Genomic DNA, 24,114 nt, shown 5'->3' with positions numbered 1-24,114 from the left:
CACTACATCTCCAGTACCTAACAGTGCTTGGCTCATAGAAGGCTCTCAATAAACATTTGTTGAATGAATACAACTGAAGGATCTGGCTAATGTTGCACATATAAGCAGCACCACTGGAAATATAGAACAGGTTCTGAAGGCAAAGTCTGAGCAATTACTTATAAAGTCACACCTGTGGCAACAGCCTTTGCTGCTGATATGTTGGGGTCATTTGCACATTAAGCTGGTCACCATCCTACTTCTCAGAAGTCATCATCTGTGAGTACATTTTTCCTGAGAGTCTAAAAACACGCGTTAAACTAACAAATAAATTGCAGCATTTATGTTCTGTGAAAACAGAAAAGGAGTTATTTAAGGAGAGTGGTTAGTGTAGAAGGAAGCCAGGAAGTTTCATTGTTCTTCTTAGTCAGGGAAGACTTCCTGGAAGAAGTAGTTTCAGGAACCCTGAGAATGATAAGAGAAGATAGGGGTTGATTGGGGGTGTTCTCAGCAAGTGGTATGAGCTTAAATAAAACGTCAGAGGCACAAGAGCAAGATGAATAACAGGGGAGGGGTGAATAACTTTCTAAAGAATAAAGGGCCAATTTTGGAAGGTGTTTGACAGACTAGTCCAGGCACTTTCTGCAAAAGTAAAGGCCTTGAGTTCCTCTGCAAAGGTTGAATATTGAGGAGCCTGAGCTCTCAAAAGATGATCGTTTTGGCCCCATCACTCCACTGCTAGGGCTCCCTCCCACTCTGGCTTCCCAGTTACTTCTGGAGAGATTCCACGTGAGGCACAGAGTGAGCACGGCTGTATTTCATAGGTTCACCGGCACTGGGGTGCAGCAATACACAGTCTCAATGCCATCACACTTAAAAGTGGCTTCCTTAGAAAGAAACGAGCAAATGAGGAGTCCACTTGAGTGAGTCCCTCTACCTAGATGCTCCCTTCCAAGCTGAGTAAAAGCTGCCCCTAAGAAGCCTGAGCTCCTTGAGGAACATAATCCGCAGGACACGCTCCCTGTTAGGGAACACATTGCCTGGGGTCTCTGGGGTCTGTCATACGGTCTCTGGGACCATCCCTCTGTGACCAGGTGCATATATGGAGAAGTGGCTAGGAAATGGGCAGCAAGCCAGCATTATTTTCCCTGCTGCATCCACCACTACTGAGTAACCAGCAAATTCCTGGAACTGCTTTTACTGTTTTTTTGTGACTGTTATTGGGAACCACACTCATGAGTCATACAACCAGTAAGACTTACCAAATATTTGCCATAAGCAGAATCCTAAGCCAGGTCCCAAGAGGGCCCACATAAAGTCAGAACTGAAAGGAAGCCCCCAAAGTTATCTGATCCAGCTTCCTGCTTTCAGGTAGGTGAATGTCAATAAAGTGAGCTAGTTGTTAGAAGAAATATGCCTTGCGCTCAGCCTCTCAGAAGGTTCAAGGGATGCCCCAAAGTGGTAAAACAATTGGAGAATGAGACTCACATGCCAAGAGGAAAGACACTGAATTGATTCACCCCTGAGGAGAGCAGGTTAAGGTACGGTAGTTTAGTTCTGTAGAAAAATCATAGGCAGAGCTTGAGGCCAGTGCTTCTCTGCCTCTGTTGGGGAAAGAACAAGAGGAAATGGGTTTGAAGAACAATGTGTGGGACCAAAAATAAACACAAAGAACTGCCAATCATCAGTGTTGTTAAGTTCTAGAACGCTGAAAGCAGTGCAGAGTCCTTCATTAAAAGAAAAACAGAAACCAAACCTCAGGTATACTCTTGCCTAGACACAAACCAAAAAAGATTTAGGACAATCTCTCTAAGATCTATGTTATTAGCAGTTGTCTCTGGGTAAACGGATTATTGGTGGTAACAATAACTTAATTATTTTAACTATTAATTAAATGTATAATAATTTATTATTAATGATCAATAATTATCATTGCTGTTTTCTAAATTTTTAAATTTTCTGTAATGTCCCTTTTTATAATAAGATGAGAATCTCTGTTTTTAGGAATCTCTTCTAGTCTTCTGTGACTTAAAAATTTATGATTTAATTTTTAATAAAGTCTGGAATTGCCTGGTATGTAAAATTGTACCCATGCAAAATATAAAAATTCATGGCTACATTTATATATAGATATGTTGTATGAAACTTGCCTGATATCACTTACTTTAAAAAATGACATAACATTCGAGCTCTTGGGAACTTTGTAAATAATAATAATAAAATAATAATGATATAAAGGTGTATTTAGACTTATTCTTTGTAAATCCCTTTATATGATGCAGACCACTGAAATTATCAGCTAACAATAATTACTCCAAAATCTGCCATGAGCTAACTAGCTTGAAGATACAGAAGTTCAAAATTCAGTGGAGTGTTGCCCACTTTGACTCACAATAAAAGTCAGACTTTGTTTTTGAGACAGAGTTTTGCTCTTGTTGCCCAGGCTGGCGTACAATGGCGTGATCTCGGCTTACCGCAACCTCTGGCTCCCGGGTTCAAGCGATTCTCCTGCCTCAGCCTCCTGAGTAGCTGGGATTATAGGCGTGCGCCACCACGCCTGGCTAACTTTGTATTTTTAGTAGAAACGAGGTTTCTCCACGTTGGTCAGGCTGGTCTCAAACTCCCAACCTCAGGTGATCCGCCTGCCTCGGCCTCCCCAGAGTGCTGGGATTACAGGCGTGAGCCGCGGCACCTGGCCAAAAGCCAGACTTTTAAAATAGCTTTTTTGAAATGCTCAACACCACTAATCATCAGAGAAATGCAAATCAAAACCATGATGAGATACCATCTCATACCAGTAAGAATGGCTATTATTAAAGTAAAAACAACCAGATTTTGGTGAGGTTTCATGGAAAAGGGAATGCTTATACACTGTTGATGGGAATGCAAATTAGTACTGCTCCCATGGAAAGCAGTTTGGAGATTTCTCAAAAAACTAAAAGTAGAATTAGCATTCAATCCAGCAATCCATTACTGGGAATATACCCAAAGGAAAATAAGCTATTCTGTCAGAAAGCTATCTGTATTCATATGTTTACCACAGCACTATTCACAATAGCAAAGACATGGAATCAACCTAGGTGCCCATTAATGGTGGATTGGATATTGAAAATGTGCTACATACACACCACGGATTACTATACAGCCATAAAAAAGAATGAAATCACATCCCTTACAGCAACCTTTACAGCAACATGGATGCAACTGGAGGCCTTTATCCTAAGCAATTTAATGCAGAAACCCAAAATCAAACGAATTACCATGTTCTTACTTATAAGTGGGAGATGAACATTGGGTACACATGGACACAATAAACCCTGGGGATTTCAAAAGGAGTAGGGGAGGGAGGGGGAATGGGCTGAAAAACTACCTATCATGTACTATGTTCACTACTTGGGGGATGGGATTCTTAGAAACCCAAACCTCAGCATCATACAATTTACTCATGTAACAAAGCTGCACACATACCCCCGAATCTAAAATAAATAAATACACATATAAAATACATTTTTTCAGTTGTTTTGCTACTGATAGTTCATCTCCCACATCTAATTGACATGTATGTGGAAATCACTTCATAGCATGAGTTTATCAGCATTCTGAATAATTTATTCCTCCAGTCTATCATATTAGTAATATTTCTGCTGAACAAGTTGGCAGTTTGCCCGATACAACACTTTTGGTGGATATAGTTATTTGAGATGGAATTTTAACAATGTTTACTACATGAGTTAGAATATTAACAAAAGAAGCCAGGCAGCACAGTGGTTCACGCCTGTAATCCCAACACTTTGGGAGGCCGGGGCAGGCAGATCACCTGAGGTCATCAGAAGTTCGAAACCAGCCTGGCCAGCATGGCAAAACCCCGTCTCTACTAAAAATACAAAACTTAGCAGGGCATGGTGGTACACACCTGTAATCCCAGCTGCCTGGGAGGCTGAGGCAGGAGAATCACTTGAACCCTGAAGGCGGAGGTTGCTGTGAGCCGAGATTGCACCACTGCACTCCAGCCTGGGCGACAGAGTGAGATTCCATCTTAAAAAAAAAAAAAAAAAAAAGAATATTAATAAAGAAGAGGCACTTTGCCTACAAGCCAATAAAATAGATATAAAGAAACAATAAGACACTTCTGTTCTGAATCACTGAGACCACCCAGTGGTTTCCTAGATGTGTGCATTATGATACGAAACCATGCAGTCATTATACTACAGATGTTCTATAATTAGTTGTTAAGAGGAATAAGGCAATCACTTCCAGTTGGAATGATCAAGAAAGTCTCCATAGAGGGAGCATTTGAGCCACATTTAAAGCACAAATGGGATTTTGGTTGACAGCATTGTAGTCAAAGAAAATGACATGGCCAAAAGTGTGGAGGCAGGAACAAGCTGAGCTGGGAAACAGGGAGGCACTGACACAGCTGGATTAGGTAAATTTAAAGTGTGCCATATACAACTTAAAAGTCAGCCTAAAGTTTTGGATTGTATTTGTCACAATATGGGGAATAACTGAAGGGTTTTGACCTAAGTATGTGTCTAATTGCTTGTAGTACTGTCCCAGATAGAGATACACAAGAAGAATTACCCATCTCTATTCAGATCCATTGGCAGAGGTCACTACATATGTAAAAACAAGAACAAAAACAAAACAAAAACAGGAAAAAAAAAATAAGGAAAAATAAAGCAATAAATTTGAATAATTATTAGGTTGGTACAAAGTAATGTGGCTTTTGCCATTACTTTCATGGCAAAAACCGCAATTACTTTTGCATTAACCTCGTATCATTGGTAAAGTATCAATGATATATTTTTAAAAGTACAATTAGGGATAAAAATATAATTTGATAACCAATCTCACCAGAACTCAAGGAAATGCAAATTAAGATCACAATAAGATAAGATTTTATACTTCCTAGATGGGCAAAAATGAAGAAATCTGACAATGGTTGATAGAACCACTAAACAAAAAAACCAGCAAGTCTATAGATCTCAGCAACATCATCAACAAACAGGATCAAATCTATATTTATAGAACACCCAATGACAGAAGAATACACATTCATTTCAAGTACCCGTGAAATATATACCAAAATAGACTATATCCTGGGCCATAAAACAAACCTCAATAAATTAAAAGAATTGGAATCATACGGAGTGTATTCTCTGACCACAATGGAATGAAACTAGAAATCAATAACAGAAAGGTAAGAGGATAACAAGATAACACTCTTCTAAATAATCCATGGGTCAAATAGGAAGTTTCAAAAGAAACTTCTTTTTTTTTTTTTTTGAGACAGAGTCTCGCTCTGCTGCCCAGGCTGGAGTGCAGTGGCCAGATCTCAGCTCACTGCAAGCTCTGCTTCCCGGGTTTACGCCATTCTCCTGCCTCAGCCTCCCGAGTAGCATGTGCCACCTCGCCCGGCTAGTTTTTTGTATTTTTTAGTAGAGACGGGGTTTCACCGTGTTAGCCAGGATGGTCTCGATCTCCTGACCTCATGATCTGCCCGTCTCGGCCTCCCAAAGTGCTGGGATTACAGGTGTGAGCCACCGCGCCTGGCCTATGCAATTTTCTTCATAGTTAACATTATCACTGGTGTTGTCACTTTTATTTTTTTCTGAAAATATCTCTTTTAGAGTCCTACATAGTCTTTTCCTTTTTTTTTTTTTTTTTTTTTTTTTTTTTTTAAGACGGAGTTTCGCTCTTGTTGTCCAGGCTGGAGTGCGATGGCGCAATCTTGGCTCTCTGCAACCTCTGCCTCCTGGGTTCAAGCAATTCTCCAGTCTCAGCCTCTGGAGTAGCTGGAATTATAGGCATGTGCCACCTCGCCCGGCTAGTTTTTTGTATTTTTTAGTAGAGACGGAGTTTCACCGTGTTAGCCAGGATGGTCTCGATCTCCTGACCTCGTGATCCGCCCGCCTCGGCCTCCCAAAGTGCTGGGATTACAGGCTTGAGCCACCGCGCCGGGCGAAACTTCTTATAAAATACCTTGAAGTAAATGGAAATGAAAGCACAATATATCAAAATTTGTGCTACAGCAGTGCCAGAGGGAAATTTATAGCACAAAATGTTTCAAAACGTTCACCATAAGAACCTAGAAAAAGAAGAGCAAAATAAGCCCAAAGCAAGCAGAAATAAGAAAATCATGTTAAAAGCAGAAAGCAATGACGTTGGTAAAAAATAAATAAATAAAGCAAACCACTGAAACAAAGAGTTGATTCTTTGAAAAGATCAATGAAACCTCTAACAAGATCAACAAGGAAAAAAAGAAGACAAAGGACACTAATATCAACAATGAAACAGGGACTATCACTAGAGAACTTGCAGATAAGAAAAGGATAATAAAAGAATACTAAGGACAATGAAACACACATAGATTTGACACCTTAGATCAAATGGACCAATTCCTTGAAAAACACAAACTATCACAACTCACCTAATATGAAATAATTTTAATAGTCCTATTACAGCTAAAGGATTTGGGCAATATATAGAATTCAGCAGTACATATATATTAAAAAAAAAAAAAAAAAACTGGCCGGGCATGGTGGCTCACACTGTAATCCCAGCACTTTGGGAGGCCGAGGTGGGTGGATCACCTGAGGTTGGGAGTTCGAGACCAGCCTGACCAACATGGAGAAATCCCATCTCTACTAAAAACAAAATACAAAATTAGCCAGGCATGGTGGCGCATGCCTGAAATCCCAGCTACGTGGGAGGCTGAGGCCGGAGAATCGCTTGAACTTGAGAGGCAGAGGTTGCAGTGAGCCGAGATCTCACCATTGTACTCCAACCTGGGCAACAACAGCGAAACTCCATCTCAAAAAAAATAAAACAGAAAAACAATTTATAACCAAGCAGAGTTTATTCCAGCAATGGAAGTCTGGTTCAATTTTTGAAAATCAGTGTAATCTACCATATTAATAGGCCAGAGAGGAAAAATCACATGATCATATCAATTGATACAGAAAAAGCATTTGAAAACAAAATCAACAATGATTCATGATAAAAATTCCCAGAAAAGTAGGAATACAGGGGGAACTTCCTCAATTTGATAAAGGACAGCTACAAAAACCCCCACAGCTAATATTATTATACTTAATGATAACAGATGGAATGCTTTCCTGTCTAAGATCGGGAACAAGGCAAAAATGTCCACTCTCAGAAGTTTTATACAACATTGTGCTGGAATTTCTAGTTGGTGAAATAAGGAAAGAAAATAAAAGAAAAAGTATATAGATCAGAAAGGAAGAACTGAAACTGTCCTATTTGCAGAAGACATGATTGGCTATACAGAAAATCCCAAGGAATGCACCAAAAACTCCTAGAACTTACAAATGAGTTTAGCAAGGTCACAGGACATAAGATACACCTACAAAAATCAGTTGTATCTCTCTATACTAGCAATGAACATGTGGACACAGAAATAAAAATACAATACCATTTGCAATCACTCAACAAAAAGTGGTTGGGTGTAAATCTAACAAAACATGTATAGGACTTAACATGCTGAAAGCTACAAAACATTGATGAAGGATGTCTAAGATATAAATAAAGAGGAGACACAACATGTCCATGGATGGAAGACTCAATCTGGCCAATTTGCTCCAGATTTAGACACATGTTTAAAGTAATTTCTATCAAAATCCCAGTAAGTAAAATCCCAAAATATATACACACAAGATTATTTTAAAATGTATATGGAAAGCCAAAGGAATTAGAATAGCTAAAACAACCTTGAAAAAGAAGAAAGTAGAGGGAATCAGTCTATCCAATTTCAAGACTTCTTATATAGCTATAATAATGAAGACTGTGGGATATTGGCAGAGAGGTAGACACACAGATCAAGAACACACAGAATAGTGAACCCAGTAGACTCACACAAATATGGCCAGCTGAGTTTTGTCAATGGGGCAAAAGCAATTCAAGGAGGAAAGATAAGTCTTTTCAACAAATGGTACTAGAACAATTAAGCATCCATGGGTAAAAGAAACAAACAACTGGCCAGGTGTGGTGGCTCATGCCTGTAATTCCAGCACTTTGGGAGACTGAGGCAGGTAGATTCCTTGAGGTCAGGAGTTCAAGACCAGCCTGGCCAAAATGGCAAAACCCCGTTTCTACTAAAAAAACAAAAATTAGCCATGTGTGGTGGTGCATTCTTGTAATCCCAGCTACTTGGGAGGCTGAGGCATGAGAATTTCTTGAACCCAAGAGGCGGAGGTTGCAGTTTGAGCCTAAATCAGACCACTGCACTCCAGCCTGGGCAACAGAGTGAGACCCTGTCTCAAAACAAAACAAAACAAAAAAACCAAAACAAAACAGTAAGGAACATCCACCTAAGTCTCATGCTTTATGAAAAAATTAACATGGGTCACACAATTAAATATCAAATGTATAACCGAAACATTTAGAAAAAATGGAGAAAATCTTCAGGATCTAGGGCTAAGCAAAGAGTTCTTAAACTTGACACCAAAAGCATCATTCATTTTTAAAAATTGATAAATGGGATTCTTTAAAATTAAAGAGTTTGGTTTTTGAAAGATGTTGTTAAAAGGGTAAAACGATAAGCTATAAAGTGGGAGAAAATATTTGCAAACCATATATCTGACAAAGGATTAGTATCTTGAATATATAAAGAACTCTTGGCTAGGCATGGTGGCTCATGCCTGTAATCCCAGCACTTTGGGAGGCCAAGGCGGGAGGATTATTTGAACCCAGGAGTTCAAATAGTGAGACTCTATCTCTACAAGAAGTAAAACAAACCAAAACAAAATTAGCCAGGAGTGCTGGCACACAGCTATAGTCCCAGCTACTTGGGAAGCCGAGGTGGGAGGATCACATAAGCCCAGGAGACTGCGGCTACAGCAAGCCGTGATTGCACCACTGCACTCCAGCCTGGGCAAAAGAATGAGACCTTGAAAAAAGCAAGCCTCTCAGAACTCTAAACTGCAAAACAGCAAGCAACATAATTATAAAATGCACAACAGACATAAGCATTTCACAAAAGAGCATATATGGATGGCAAATAAACACATGAAAAGATGTTCAACATTAGTAGTCAATAGGAAAATGCAATTTAGAACCATAGTAAGATGTTATTACACACCTATCAGAATGAATAAAATAAAAAATCATGACACTATCAAATGCTGGAGAGCATGTAGAGAAATTGTATCACTCACATATTGCTGGTGGGAATTAAAAATATACAGCCACTCTGGAAAACACATTGGCAGTTTCTTAGAAAACTAAATGTTCAACTAACAAGTGTCCCAGCAGTTGCACTCTTGGGCATTTATCCCAGAGAAATGAAGACTTATGTTTACACAAAACTCTGTACACAAATTTTTTTCGAGACAGAGTTTCACTGTGTTGCCCAGGCTGAAGTGCAGTGGTGTGATCATGGCTCACTGAAACCACCTCCTAGGATCAAGCAATCCTCCTGCCTCAGCCTCCTGAGTAGGGTCTACAGACACGCACCACCATGCTTGGCTAATTTATTTATTTATTTAGTAGAGACAAGGTCTCACTATATTGTCCAGGCTGGTCTAGAGCTCCTGAGCTCATGAAATCTTCCTACCTTGGCCTCCCAGAGTGCTGGGACTTACAAACATGAGCCACCATGCCCAGATACACATGTTTATAGCAGTTTTATTTGTAATAGCCAAGGACTAGGAAACAGCCCAGATGTCCTTGACAAGGTTAAACAAACTGTGGTATATCCATGCCGTATATGGAATACTACTCAGCAACAAAAAAGGAGCAAACTATTGACACAGGCAACAACTTCCGTGAAATCTTCAGAGAATTGTGAAGAAAGGCCAATCTCAAAAGGTTATGTGCTGTAGGATTACATTTGTATCATGTTCTTGAATGACAAAATTACAGAAATGGAGAACAGATTTGTGGTCACCAGGGGTAAAGGAGCGGGTAGGCAAAGCATGAGCAGGAAGCAGTTGTGACTAAGAAAGGGCAACAGGAGAGATCCTTGTGGTGATGGAAACGTTTTGTGTCTCGGTTGTATCAATGTCAATATCCTTTCTGATTGTGATGTCATACGGAACACAGGTTTGCAAGATTTTACCATTGGGGGAAACTGAGTATAGGGCATGTGGGATTTCAGTGCAAGAGAATCTACAAATATGTCAAAATAAAAAAGTTTAATTTTTAAAAAGTGACAAAAGTATAAACACAAAATTTAGGATAGTCAGATGGGGGAAAAGGCACTGGAATAGTGAAGAGAACAGAGATAAATAAAAGGGATTGTCGGTGTTCTGATTCTTGGATTAGGTGATGGGTTTAGAGATGTCTGTTATATTATTAACAAGCAAATGAGTAATAAATAAACACAAGAAGTACATTCATGAAACAACGATGTCAGAGTATCAGGAACCAAGGATAAAGGTTAATTCAATTTTGCCTACATGAGGTCTATTAGAGGGAAATAACAAACTGGCTCTGCTTTTTTTGAAAAGAAGACTGAGATGCTAATTTATTTATTTTTTCCCTGAGACAGAGTCTCTGTTGCCCAGGCTGGAGTGCAGTGGCGTGATCATTTTCTCCAACTCCTGGGCTCAAGCGATCTCCTGCCTCAGCCTCCCAAGTAGCAGAGACTACAGGTGTGTGCCAATTTTTTGTAGAGATGGGGTCTCACCATGTTGCATGGCTGATCACAAATTACTGGGCTCAAGCAATTCTCCTGCCTGAGCCTCTCCAAGTGCTGGGATTACAAACGTGAACCACTGGCCTAAGGCTCTTTCTGCCCTAAACTATCAAAGAGCACGGGCTATTGTTAAGAAAGAAAAGAGATTTCTTGAAACAGCCCCAGTCATCCACTTTGAGTGTTAGGAGGACGACCAAAGTTGTTAGTGTCTTTCTAAGAAAATCTGCTGCCCGTAGAAGTCATTCGTGGTTTTATTCACTCAGCAGATGTGTGACCAGAATTGTGAACTCAGCTCTGTGCCAGGCACAAGAAGTTGGAAATGGATCCAAGGAAATGCAAATTAGTTGTAGGTGGTAGTAGGTCCTACTGGAAATGAGTGAAATTATTTTTTTAAGTACATCACAAATGACACGTATCTTATTCATAGTTTAAAACAGAATTAATGAGCAACCTCTTCAGATACTACACTACTATAATTCCTATGGTGTGACATCATTTAGGGCTTCAGTAGAAACCAGCATTGCACGACTTTAGCAAAAACACGTTTTTGCTAGGCACCTCTCCCTTAGAAACAAAATTGGGGGAAATAAGAACAAATAAGTTATTGCTGCGTGCGGTGGCTCATGCCTGTAATCCCAGCACCTTGGGAGGCCGAAGAGGGTGGATCTCTTGAGGCCAGGAATTCGAGATCAGCTTGGCCAACACGGCAAAACGCTGTCTCTACCAAAAATACAAAAATTAGCCAGGCGTGGTGGCATGCCCCTGTAATCCCAGCAACTCAGGAAGCTGAGGTACAAGAATCACTTGAACCTGGGAGGCAGGGGCTGCAGTGAGCCGAGATCCCACCACTGCACTCTAGTCTGGGCGACAGAGCAAGACTCTGTGTCAAAAACAATATAATGATAATTTCTTAATTTTTGAAGTATGCCACCATGATGCATGTAGAAATCATTAAACATTCTCATGTGTACTTTGATAGTATGTGCTGAACCTCTTTTTGGGGTAACTCTTCTACTAATCCAAATGTTATTTACTGCAACATGACTATGTATTCATTACTGACCAATTAAAACTTTATTAAGTGCATGCTCTGCCTGAGTTTGAATCTCAGCCCAGTCACTTCTCTGGGTAACCTGGGCAAGTTTCTTAAATTGTCTGTGCTTCAATGCCATCATTTCTAGTGCTGGTTATTACCACAGCTAGCACTGGGTTGGGAGGGGCCAGCTTAATGAAGACATTGCTTTTTCCTCATATGGTTTGTAATCTGGGAGGAGGAGACAGATTTGTAAATGAGGAGAGAGAGAGTGTGTGTGTGTGTGTGTGTGTGTGTGTGTGTGTGTATAAAAATAAAAAATATAAAATCTGGAAGGATGCACACCAAATTAATGACCAGGATTGAAAGTGATGATCATAGCTGGGCACGATGGCTCACCCCTGTAATCCCAGCACTTTGGGAGGCCGAGGCAGGCTAATCCCTTGAGGCCAGGAGTTCGAGACCAGCCTGGCCAACATGGTGAAACCCCGTCTCTACTAGAAATACAAAAATTTAGCCGGGCTTGGTGGCGGGCGCCTGTAGTCCCAGCTACTCAGGAGGTTGAGGCATGAGAATCGCTTGAACCCGGGAGGCAGAGGTTGCAGTGAGCTGAGATTGCACCACTGCACTCCAGCCTGGGCAACACAGTGAGGCTCCATCTCAAAAAAAGAAAAGAAAGTGCTGATCACTTTCAATTTATCTGTAATAAATTCCATTTTATTCTGGGAATGCATTAATATATTTATTTTTAAAAAATGTTTTCTGTACTTGTTTCCTTCACATATATTTCTTATTAAATAAAAACAAAAATTTTAAAACTTTACAACAAAGTAGAGTAGTGGAAAAAAGAAATATGTGGTTAATTCTATCTGATTGTCAAGGAAAAGCTTTCTGGAGGGAGAAATGTTGAAGCTACTTCTTCTTGAAGGAGGAGTACATGTTCATGAAGCCGACTGAGTTAGGGGTGGGGAAGGGATAAGCGCAGAGAAAAGAAGAGGGACCGAGAAAAACAAAAGCCATAGAGAGTAGAGACATCTTGGTGTGGTCTGGAGGTTCCCAAGCAGTCGTTCCATTTCATGAGCATGAGGGTGAGGCGAGTCAGGGGAAGGGAAAGTCTCTAGAGAAAGCCCTGGAGGCCAAGCAGAGCTGCTGGGCTACATCCTGGCGACAAAGGGGGAGCCATGGAAAGGTTTTAAACTCTGGAGTCACATGACAAATTTGGGATGGTCCAGAGGCCCTTGAGAGCAGAAGGAAGGCCTGTCACAGGGCTGTTGCTGTGGCCCAGATGAAAGAAGGAAGGGAGGGAGGGAGGGAGGGAGGAAGGAAGGAAGGAAGGAAGGAAGGAAGGAAGGAAGGAAGGAAGGAAGGAAGGAAGGAAGGAAGATGAAAGGAAGAGGAATACAGATGTTGTGAAGATAGAAGTGAAGATGGACTCACTGTGAAGCTACTAATGTTTAAGCTTCAGCCTACCCATCACTTAAAGCCACTTCCCAGGCCCTGGGACAAAAATTTTTTTTGCAAAATTTGCAAAAGAACGATACTTTGACTACAACAAATTAAGACTGCTGTCTCTTTCCACTCCAGCTTTCCCTTTGACATATATTCTTTCTGGGCAGGTGACATGGGTGGCCATGGGCGTTTTTGAGAGAATGAAGGGGAGTTGAATTGGTATGCAGTGAGTTTGGGTTTCACTTGGGAGTAGAGTTGCTATTGCTAGGATACTGGTGAAAGCGAAGCTTCCAGGATACATACTCCTAATGAGAAGTGACAATGTGCTAGCAGCCCTCACTCTCAGCGCCTCCTCGGCCTCAGCATCCACTCTGGCGGCGCTTTAGGAGCCCTTCGGCCCGCCACGGCACCGTGGGAACCCCTCTCTGGGCTGGTTGAGGCCGGAGCCACCTCCCTCTGCTTACAGGTAGGTGTGGAGGGAGAGGAGCGGGTGGGAACCGGGGCTGCGCGCCGCGCTCGCGGGCCAGTGCGAGTTCCCTAGAGCGCGGGCTCCGCGGACCCCGCACACGGAGCCGCCAGCCGGTGCCGCTGGCCCAGGGCAGTGAGGGGCTTTCTGCAGCTGCTGGCCCGGGTGCGACACTCAGATTCTCGCTGGGTTTAGCTGCCTCCTAGCGGGCCAGGGCTTGGGACCCGCAGCCCGCCAAGTCTGAGCTCCTCCCCCTGTGGTGGGCTCCCACGCGGCCAGAGCCTCCCTGACGGGCGCCGCCCGTGGCGCCTGGTCCCATCGATAGCCCAAGGGCTGAGGAATGTAGGTGCCACTCGGGACTGGCGGGCAGCTCCGCCTGCAGCTCCAGTGCAGGAACCACTGGGTGAAACCAGCTGGGCTCCTGAACCTGATGGGGACTTGGAGAACTTTTATATCTAGCCGGAGGATTGTCTGTGCACCAATCAGCACTCTGTGTCTAGCTCAAGGATTGTAAATGCACCAATCAGCACTCTGTGTCTAGCTTAGGGTTTGTAAATACACCAATTGGTACTCTGTATCTAGCTAAGTCTGTATCTAGCTAACTAGCACTCTGTGACTGTGTGTCTAGCTCAAGGATTGTAAGTGCACCAATCAGCACTCTGTCAAAACGGACCAATCACCTCTCTGTAAAGTGGACCAATCAACTCTCTGTACAATGGACCAATCAGCAGGATGTGGGTAGGGCCAGATAAGGGAATAAAAGCAAGCTGCCGCCCTTGCACACCGTGGGATCTTTATTGTTTTGCTGTTTGCAATAGATTTTGTAGCTGCTCACTCTTTGGGTCAACACCGCCTTTATAAGTTGTAAGACTCACCTCGAGGGTGTGCAGCTTCACTCCTGAAGTCACCGAGACCACGAACCCACCAGAAGGAAGAAGCTCCAGACACATTTGAACATTTGAAGGAACAAACTGCAGACACACCATCTTTAAGAACTGTAACACTCACCGCAAGGGTCTGCAGCTTCATTCTTCAAGTCAGTGAGACTAAGAATCCACCAATTCTGGACACACTGACACACTAAGCCAACTTACCTGGCATGGAGATGTTGAGGTGTAGGGCCAGAGATGATTGGACATGAACGTGTCATGCAGTGCCAAAGCCAGAAGTAAGCGGGCAGTGGAGGTTTGAAATATATGTGGTGGAAGTTAGCTGGTGGCAGAGGCTTCCAATAGCTACATGAAAATGTAGGGTTGTGGTTTTTTTGGTTTTTTTTTTTAAAGATGGAGTCTCGCTGTTGCGCAGGCTAGAGTGCAGTGACACGGTCTCGGCTCACTGCAACCTTTGCCTCCCAGGTTCAAGCAACTCTCCTGCCTCAGCCTCCTGAGTAGCTGGAGTTACAGGCACCTGCCGCCATGCCCAGATAATTTTTGTATTTTTAGTAGAGACGGGGTTTTACCATGTTGACCAGGCTGGGCTCGAGCTCCTGACCTCAAGTAATCCACCCATAGTGCTGGCCTCCCATAGTGCTGGAATTACAGGCATGAGCCACCACGCCTGGTCTAGGCTTCTGTTCTCATGGAAGGCTAAATAGCAAAAAAGTTCTCAGTTGCCTGGGATACACTTGACAATGTAGCTGATACAATTATAAATGCATATACTTAAAAACATTTTATTTTTAGATAGGGTCTTGCTGTATCACCCAAGTTGGAGTGCAGTGGTGCAATCACGGCTCACTGCATCCTTGACCTCCTGGGCTCAGGTGATCCTCCTGCCTCAGCTTCCTGTGTAGCTGGGACCACAGTTGTGTGCCACACGACACCCGGGTAAGTTGTTGACTTTTTTTTTTTTTTTTTTTTGGAGACATGTGGTCTCACTTTGTTGCCCAGACTGGTCTCTGAACTCCTGGGCTCAAACAATCCTCCTGCCTCAACCTCCCAAAGTGTTGAGATTACAGGTGTGAGCCACTGTGACTGGCCTGCATATACTCTTTGATGGCAATCATAGAAAACAGCATTGATCAGAATTCCTGAATTTTGGTGAGTGAACAGCACCAGAGATTCTATCTCTGGGTAGAATCAATCACATGATTTATGTAATCTCGAATATCAAAAATACAATTTTAATCCCAAGAGTTATCTTTCTATTCTCTCTATAAAAATAACTTTCAAAAGCATTGTTATGTGAAGAGGTGTTCAAAGAGTGCACCGCCAAAAACAGACACAGTGGAGTGTGTTAACCATTAATGAAAAAAAAGCATGCAATCTTCTGGAATTTTATATTTCCAATATTTTGATAAGATTTGTTTTTTCATTCTACTTAACATTTGACTTGAATATCTAGATTTGAATGATTTTTCTTAAAGAGGCGGCCCTTAGTAGTATCAGCTTTAGGCCCCACAAAACCTGGCTCAGCCCCAGAGTAGGTGCTGTAGCTATAGAGACTTGAGTGTGGGGTCCACAGAAAATGTGGCCATGCCCTCTGCCCCGGTGGTGGGCAGCCATTGGCACAGGTCCCTGGGATGGTGCATGAACAGGAACGTATTCGGTTTGATAATAAACTTAATGAGCATGCTGAGTCTGAGATGTCGGGATATCCCAGGAGAGGCCCAGGAGAAAAGGTCGGTCTCCTTGGGGACAGGGAAGGAGAGGGAGGGAGGGTCAGAGGGAAAGAGAGAGAGGAAGAACACCAGAACTGAGAACCAGTCACTTAAACTTCCCAGTCTCTATTCCAGAACTTTCTATGGCCCAGGTAGAGTCACTTGCTGGCATCCCACCATGAATACCTTCTTTACTGTCTTCTTCTCCCCCCGCACCCACTTTTTTCTCCTTCAGATTTTTCTTTTTTCCTTTATGCTTTTCCATAACCAATGCAATGCATAGAAGTAAGAGGATAATAACCTGACCTAATGTGATTAAGTGTTCTCCCCCAAGTCCCTCCCCCATTCTTTAGCAGAGGTGAGATGAACACCCAGGTTTGACTTGCTTTCTTCGTAGTCTCTCCTCTGTGAAAGTGGGAGAGAGAAGCCTGCTGAGAAGTTTGGATGGAGCAAATGTGATGCATTTTGGATTAGGCTGCAGAACTGAGAGAGTCAGCCTGGGTTGCCTGGTCCCTGGGAAATCCTGGGATCCAGGGACACAGCCTCAGGGAGTCAATGTAGAACTGCCTGTGGAAGTTGGATGGGGGCGGAGGGTGGGGAGGTCCCCATCGTGTATTTATCTGTTCCTGTTTTCTTCTTCTTCATCAAGATTCAACAAGTGATCTGAGAAACAAGTTGAGTTCTTCTGATCTTGAAATGTAGCCCACCTAAAAATGTTACCTAATTAGTAGGATTTTCACACAGTGCTGGCAGGACTCTTAATTCCAAGGCCATTTGGTAATATGTGTCCAATACCTTGAAAATACAAATATTCCTTATTCTCAGCAATTCTATTCCTAGTGATTAAACCTAATGCTTGCCTGGGTGTGGTGGCTCACTCCTGTAATCCTAACACTTTGGGAGGCTGAAGAGGTTGCATTCCTTGAGGTCAGTAGTTCGAGACCAGCCTCACTAACATGTCCAAACCCTGTCTCTACTAAAAATACAAAAATTAGCCAGGTGTGAAAGCGTGTGCTTGTGATCCCAGCTACTCGGGCAGCTGAGACAGGAGAATTGCTTGAACCCAGGACAGTGGAGGTTGCAGTGAGCCAAAATCATGCCACAGAACACCAGCCTGGGTGAGACTCCGTTTCAAAAAAATAAATCCCAGCACTTTGGGAGGCCAAGGCTGGCAGATCACAAGGTCAGGAGTTCAAGATCACCCTGGCGAATACGGTGAAACCCTGTCTACTAAAAATACAAAAGTTAGCCGGGCATGGTGGCAGGTGCCTGTAGTACCAGCTACTTGGGAGGCTGAAGCAGGAGAATCACTTGAACCTGGGAGGCAGAGGTTGCAGTGAGCAGAGGTTGTGCCACTGCACTCCAGCCTGGGCAACAGAGCGAGACTCCATCTCAAATAAATAAATAAAAAAAATAATTTTTTAAAAACCCCTAAGGCCATAATCAGACAAGTGCAGACATATGTGAGTACAATGATATTAACAATGATGTTTCATCATATGTAAAAATTAAAAACAGAATAGTAAGGACTTAGACCATCTATGACATATCTCTGCTATGGAAACTGTGTATTTAAAATAATGACAGATGTATATTTATTGTCATGAAAAGATGCTCTATAACACTAAGTGAAAAAGCAGCTTAGAGTATGATTTCTTTTCTTTTATTGAGATGGAGTTTCGCTCTTGTTGCCCAGGCTGGAGTAAAATGGCGCGATCTCAGCTCTCCATAATCTTTGCCTCCCCAGTTCAAGCGATTCTCCTGCTTCAGCCTCCCGAGTAGCTGGGATTATAGGCACGTGCCACCATGACCAGCTAATTTTGTATTTTTAGTAGTGATGGGGTTTCTCCATGTTGGTCAGCTGGTCTCGAACTCCCGACTGCAGGTGATCCACCTGCCTCGGCCTCCCAAAGTGCTGGGATTACAGGCGTGAGCCATTGTGCCTGGCCTAGAGTATGCTTTCATGCATATAAGTACATATGTAGTATATACTTGCATAGAAAGAAGTGGGGGCCGGGCGCGGTGGCTCAAGCCTGTAATCCCAGCACTTTGGGAGGCCGAGATGGGCGGATCACAAGGTCAGGAGATCAAGACCATCCTGGCTAACACGGTGAAACCCCATCTCTACTAAAAAATATACAAAAAACTAGCCGGGCGAGGTGGCGGGCGCCTGTAGTCCCAGCTACTCGGGAGGCTGAGGCAGGAGAATGGCGTGAACCCGGGAGGCGGAGCTTGCAGTGAGCTGAGATCTGGCCACTGCACTCCAGCCTGGGCGACAGAGCGAGACTCCGTCTCAAAAAAAAAAAAAAAAAAGTGGGAATGCAATAAAATATTAGCAGTTATCTCTGTGTGGATGCTTGGATTATGGAGAATCTTTTTCTTCTCTATGCTTTTCAATTGATTCTAGATTGTACTATTAGGTATGACCAAGTATAAAAATATGGACCCTTATGGCTCACATCTGTAATCCCAGCACTTTGGGAGGCCGAGACAGATGGATCATCTGAGGTTGGGAGTTCGAGACCAGCCTGACCAACATGGAGAAACCCCGTCTCTACTAAAAATACAAAATTAGCTGGGTGTGGTGGCTCATGCCTGTAATCCCAGCTACTCGGGAGGCTGAGACAGGAGAATCACTTGAACCTGCGAGGCGGAGGTTGTGGTGAGCCGAGATCACGACATTGCACTCCAGCCTGGGCAACAAGAGCAAAACTCCATCTCAAAAACAACAACAACAACAGACAAAAAGAATTGTCAGATTTGGAAAAAACCTTTTTTTAATTTATGAGTTGTAACATTTCAGGGTATTTCATATTTTTCTTTTCCAGTGATTCATTTTAAATATTCTTAGAATTGATGACACTCACTAACTAATTTGTTATAAATGTCCTCATTGTGTTCGCATATTATGAGCTTGGTATTATCCTCATCAGTGTCAATATTTCAGCTGAGAGCAGTAATAATTGTAAGTATTTTCCCGTTGTGTTTATATGATCCATCCTTCCTCATTATCGAATCATCAAACAACCCAAAATCCTGTTCATTGCTTCCATTTGACATTTATCTTTTTCTCCGAATAAACCAGTGCTTCTAGTATAATATGAAATGTTACAAATTGTTTATTAATATCAGACACATTTCTATTGATTTTAATTGTTTATCCTTAGCTCTTTCTTACATTTCATTAATTACATAGGTTTTTTCTTTCAGTTCTTTAACACACACATACATTTAGAGATGAAAAAGGATGGTGCTCTTCATATATGAACAAATGTTTCACAACACATTTCCAATAGCGGTTAAAATTTCAAATATGCAACTCCAGATAACAAAAAAAACCCTCTGGGTTTTTCAAAATGCAATTTGTAATCGTATAAGTTGTATTGTTGCTTTCATTCCCGACAGGAGATAATTTGGTTTTGACTAGATAACAAGAAATGAATCTTCTGTTTAGAACTTAGCACGTATGTTGATTTGAAGGATTTTCACAGACTGCTTCTGGGGCTCCCCTCCACCACCTTGATACATATATGTCTGGTGCAGGGCAGTATAGGATATATTTATGTCTTAGTACAATAGATGTTGTCGAGTGAGTTAGCACAGTGGGCAGTTGGAATATTCCTGGTGGCCATACAAAATGTGTAGCAAACGTGACTGTATACAGGAGTTCCTGAAACCCACATACCCTACTATATTAACATATCTGATTAAACTTTCCTTTGCTGGGTCCCTCAAATGTCCATAGCCATTGCAATACCACTAGATATGAAGAGACTGGGGGATGTTGGGGTGAAAAACAGTGGCCTTCACAGCTTAGGGTTTAAATATCCTGTTTTTGCGAATTTTATTAAAACATATCACCATGTGGACACATTGCTATGGCCCCTTCTGAGCTGTCATGACAGGGGCCTGTGTAAGTGAGGTGTCCTGAAGCTTAAGCTCTTTAACTTCCTGGCAAATTTGCCTCGGCCTCCTCATTCCCAACATCTTCCAAGCCCCTATCCCAGCTATCCTGGATTATTGCTGTCATTTCCTGTTTCTTCCTTGCTCCTCTCAGTCTGTTCTTTGAGTGACCAAAGCAATCTCATAAAAAACTCGAGTCAGATCACGTCATACCTCAGCCCAAAGGCTTCCAGTGTTTTCCATCTCATGCCCAGTAAAAGCAAGTAGCCCAGGAGGCTCCGCAAGACCTGGCTCTTACCGCCTTTTTGACCTCATCTCTTGGCCTCCGCCCCTTCCTCACTCCGCTTCAGCCACGTGAGCCTCCTGCAGTTTCTGGAGTGGCCAGGCAGGCTTTCACAGGGCTTTTGCATTTGCTGTTGGTGCAGCCTGGACCGCTTCTTCCAGGTATCCAAAGGGCTCCCTCTCTCACCTCCTTCACAGAAGCCTGGCTGGACCTCCCTGTTCAAAAATGCATCTCTCCCCACACCTGGTCCCTATTCCCTGCTTTGTATTCTGCCATAAAATGTACCACCCTCTGACACACTACTAAATTTTGTTTATTGTCTGCCTTCCTCCGCTGAAACGAGAGCTCCGGGAGGTGTGGATGGTTTTTTGTCCACTACTGTATCCCAGTGCCTAGAACAGGGCCTGACACGCAGTGGCTGACTTCTGGCAAACACAGCGGATTCTGCCTTCAGCGTTCTATTCTCCATCCCCACCAGCAGCCCACAGGACCACCTTCTAAGGAAGGGCAATGAGAGTACAATGACTGAAAGGCCAATTTTCCTAAAAGAGAAGAGCAAAGGTGAACTAGTGACAGTGTTTGCTAGCACTGGAGTGATGCATTTTTATCAAGAGCTGTCTTTTGTGAAGTGAATCACCAGAGGGTTTGGTCACTGAGCTATAAACCTCTGGCACCTCCTCCCCGCCTTCCCAAAGATGTAATCCAGAGTAATTGTGGTATTAATCAGAAATTGCCAAATCATATAATTTCTCTTCCCGGTTCAAGGAAAATAATACAAATGAAAAGAAAATAAAAGGTAGAAGAAAAGGAGACATTTGAAATGCTTATTCTTTATCTTTTCTTCATTTTTTTCTCCTTCTGACTAAAGAGAATAAAACAAACCAGAAAATATTACAGAAAAGCAAGGAAAAGTCTGTTATTAGAGCAAACGATCAGAGAAGTGCTGGCATTCTGGTGCGGTCAATGAGCTTAGTGCCATATAAATATATTTATATCACTTTTACATATGAAATGTTTTAAGATGCTAACAAAATAAAAACAATTTTTCAACAAGTACAGGTAAAAGAAATTATAATGTGAACATGCGAGAAAGGCTACCATCAGGGTACGTTTTCTTCCAATCTTTTCTCATATGCATACATTCGTACATACTGTTCCTGTCATATACGTACTTTTTGTATCCTGATTTTTTTCTTCAGATCAAATAAACATTCCATGTGGCAAATTTGTCTGCATGTTTGTAATTTTTTTTTAAAGAGACAAGGTGTCACTCTTGCTCAGACGGGAGCGCAGTGGTGCAATCATGGCTCACTGCAGCCTTGAACTCCTGAACTCAAATGATCCTCCTACTTCAGCTTCTGGAGTAGCTGGGACTATAGGCGAGAGCCACTGCATCCAGCCTGCATGCTTGTAATTTTAAAGATGCATAACATTCTATCCTGTGGCAATAACATGTTTTGTTTAGCCATCCAACTATAATTGGACATTTAGGTTGCTTACATTTTTCACTCTTAAAATGTTATTATGAACTTTTAGTGCATATAGTATTTCTCTCCCTAGTATTTTCAATGATCTTCCTAGGATGATTTTCTAGTAGTAGGAAAATTGAGTCAAAAGTGATGACTCCTTTATGGTTCTTGAAAGTGAGAGTAAAACTGCGTTCCAGCAGGTTTGTGCCAGTTTACAATGAAGCCAGTGAAACGTGTGAGTATGAATTTCACCATACTCTCGCCAGCATTTGATATTACTTTTTATTTTGCTAATTTAAAAAGGATTCTTATTTTAATATGTATTTTCCTATGTCTATTTTCCTTGATTATTTCTTCTGCTGGGAAATGCCATTTCATGTCCCTACTGCAATTTACCTTTGCGGGTTGTCTAAATACTCTTATTTTTTTTCATGGGCTGTATATTAACCCTTCCTCATATGCACTGTATTTATTCAATCTGTTTTACATTTCTGGTTATACTGTCATCTAAAACAATTTAGCGCTTTTATATAGTTCAGATCTTATCAAGTCAATTTCTCCTATTACATGTGTTCTTTTAAAATCCTCTCTTCTTATCTCCACAACTTTATTTTATTTTATTTTATTTTATTTATTTGAGACAAGGTCTTACTCTGTTGCCCAGGCTGGAGTGCAGTGGTGCAATCATAGCTCATTGCAGCCTCAAACTCCTGAGCTTAAGTGATCCTCCTGCCTCAGGGTCCTGAGTAGCTGGGACTACAGGTGTGCACCACCACACTCCGCTGGTTGATTTCTTTTAATTTTTGGTAGAGATGGGGGTCTCACTATGTTGCCTATGCTTCGTGACTTAAAGAAGAATTTAATTCTGCTTTAGCTTTCTGATTTTCTTTTCTGTATCTAGCTATTTAATCCATTCATTTTGATGTATGATCTTTACATTGATCTCTATCCTAAGTGCCAACTAGTTATCCAAGACTAAATATATTTGAAGAAACCCTTGTGTAACACAAGACAGTAGACTATGCCTATATAAAGAGTTCGTGAGTGCTGGGGCATGGTTCCAGGTTCCCTGGGAAGAGACAGGGAAGCAGCAGCCCCAAAGGACTTAAAATGTGATGTTCAGTGAGAAAAGTGGGTATGACTAGAATAAAGCATGGGAGTGCATGGGAATGTTCCCGAGGTGTTTCTACCTTGCCCTTTCCGTGCATAAACAACACTGGAGAATGAAATCACTTCCGAAAATGGTAACTCCTTGACCCAGAGGTTTTCCTAGCTCGGTAGAGTCCTTTTAGTGCTTCAGGAATGAGGGCTCTCAGCTGACCGAGTGCAATACATATACTGAGCACCCGTTGAGTGTATGTAGAGTGCTATGCTAAGCACCTTGTGTGGGTACCTTGTGGGATGCAAAATAGTCCTGGGGCAACCACGAGTTAAGCTGAGTGATGAAATAACGGAGATGAGAAGATTAATCCGAGCAGATAACCCAGCGTAGCCCTACGCTGGCTCTGCTGCGCAGCTTTGCTGGTGTGGAGTGAGTGTGGCTCTGCACCTCTAAAGGGCTGCGTCCACCCTCTGTCTTCCTCCCTACCTCTCAGTTGGCCGAAGCTTCTGATCACACAGACAAGAATCTCAGTTTGCTTTCTTGCCGCCAGGAAGCCAAGTTCACTCAAGCTCTCCCAAAGCTTTTGCAAGAGTGGGTCTTAAATCCTGGCGGGGGGCACGTGCACTCATTTAAGATTTAAAAAGGCATCGGAAATGCCTGTCCCCGATGCCCACTGCTGGCCACAAACCTGAAGACCCAAGCGACCACACTTGGTAGGCACTTCTGCCCTTCTGGTCTGGTTCCCACCCGCCCATCCCGAATCGCGGTTCTTTTTCCCGGTGCTCACAGCATGCAGACCACAGCCTGTGGCCGCTAGTGTTTCCTTTGCTAGGACCACGTGTAATTGTCTTGGCTTCTCATCTTTTGACCGGCAGGCAGGTGGACAGGGACTTGCCCTATATCAACCGGGTCCCCAGTTTGGCAGGAGTGGATAAATCTTGAAAGAGAAAAAGGATCTGGGCCATTTAACCGTGGCATGGCAGCTCCAAATCCCCAAACGTGTCACTAGTGACGTCCCACGTGGCAGATTCGCTCTCAGGGAAGCCCGGCACCGTTTCTGTCCGGGACACCCTCCCCCTGCCCACCCTCCGCTCCCGGAATTCACCCTCGGGGCCGCCCCGCCTCGCGCCTCGCTCCCTCCCACAGCCCGGCGGACCGGGGACGAGAAGGGCAG

General features: G+C 42.7%; 1 long non-coding RNA gene across 1 annotated transcript; it reads left to right on the top strand.

Annotated features, from left to right (window-relative positions):
• The first annotated feature begins 14,369 nt into the window (after nt 1-14,369).
• LOC144337639 (uncharacterized) lies at nt 14,370-17,327 on the top strand. The gene is made up of 2 exons (XR_013411016.1): nt 14,370-14,752; nt 15,267-17,327. It is a non-coding gene; the product is annotated as an uncharacterized LOC144337639 (long non-coding RNA).
• Nucleotides 17,328-24,114: the final 6,787 nt, after the last annotated feature.

This window comes from Macaca mulatta, chromosome 1 (genome assembly GCF_049350105.2).
Source record: "Macaca mulatta isolate MMU2019108-1 chromosome 1, T2T-MMU8v2.0, whole genome shotgun sequence".
NCBI classification, from domain to species: Eukaryota; Metazoa; Chordata; class Mammalia; order Primates; family Cercopithecidae; genus Macaca; species Macaca mulatta.
This window is presented reverse-complemented; position numbering and strand designations above follow the sequence as displayed.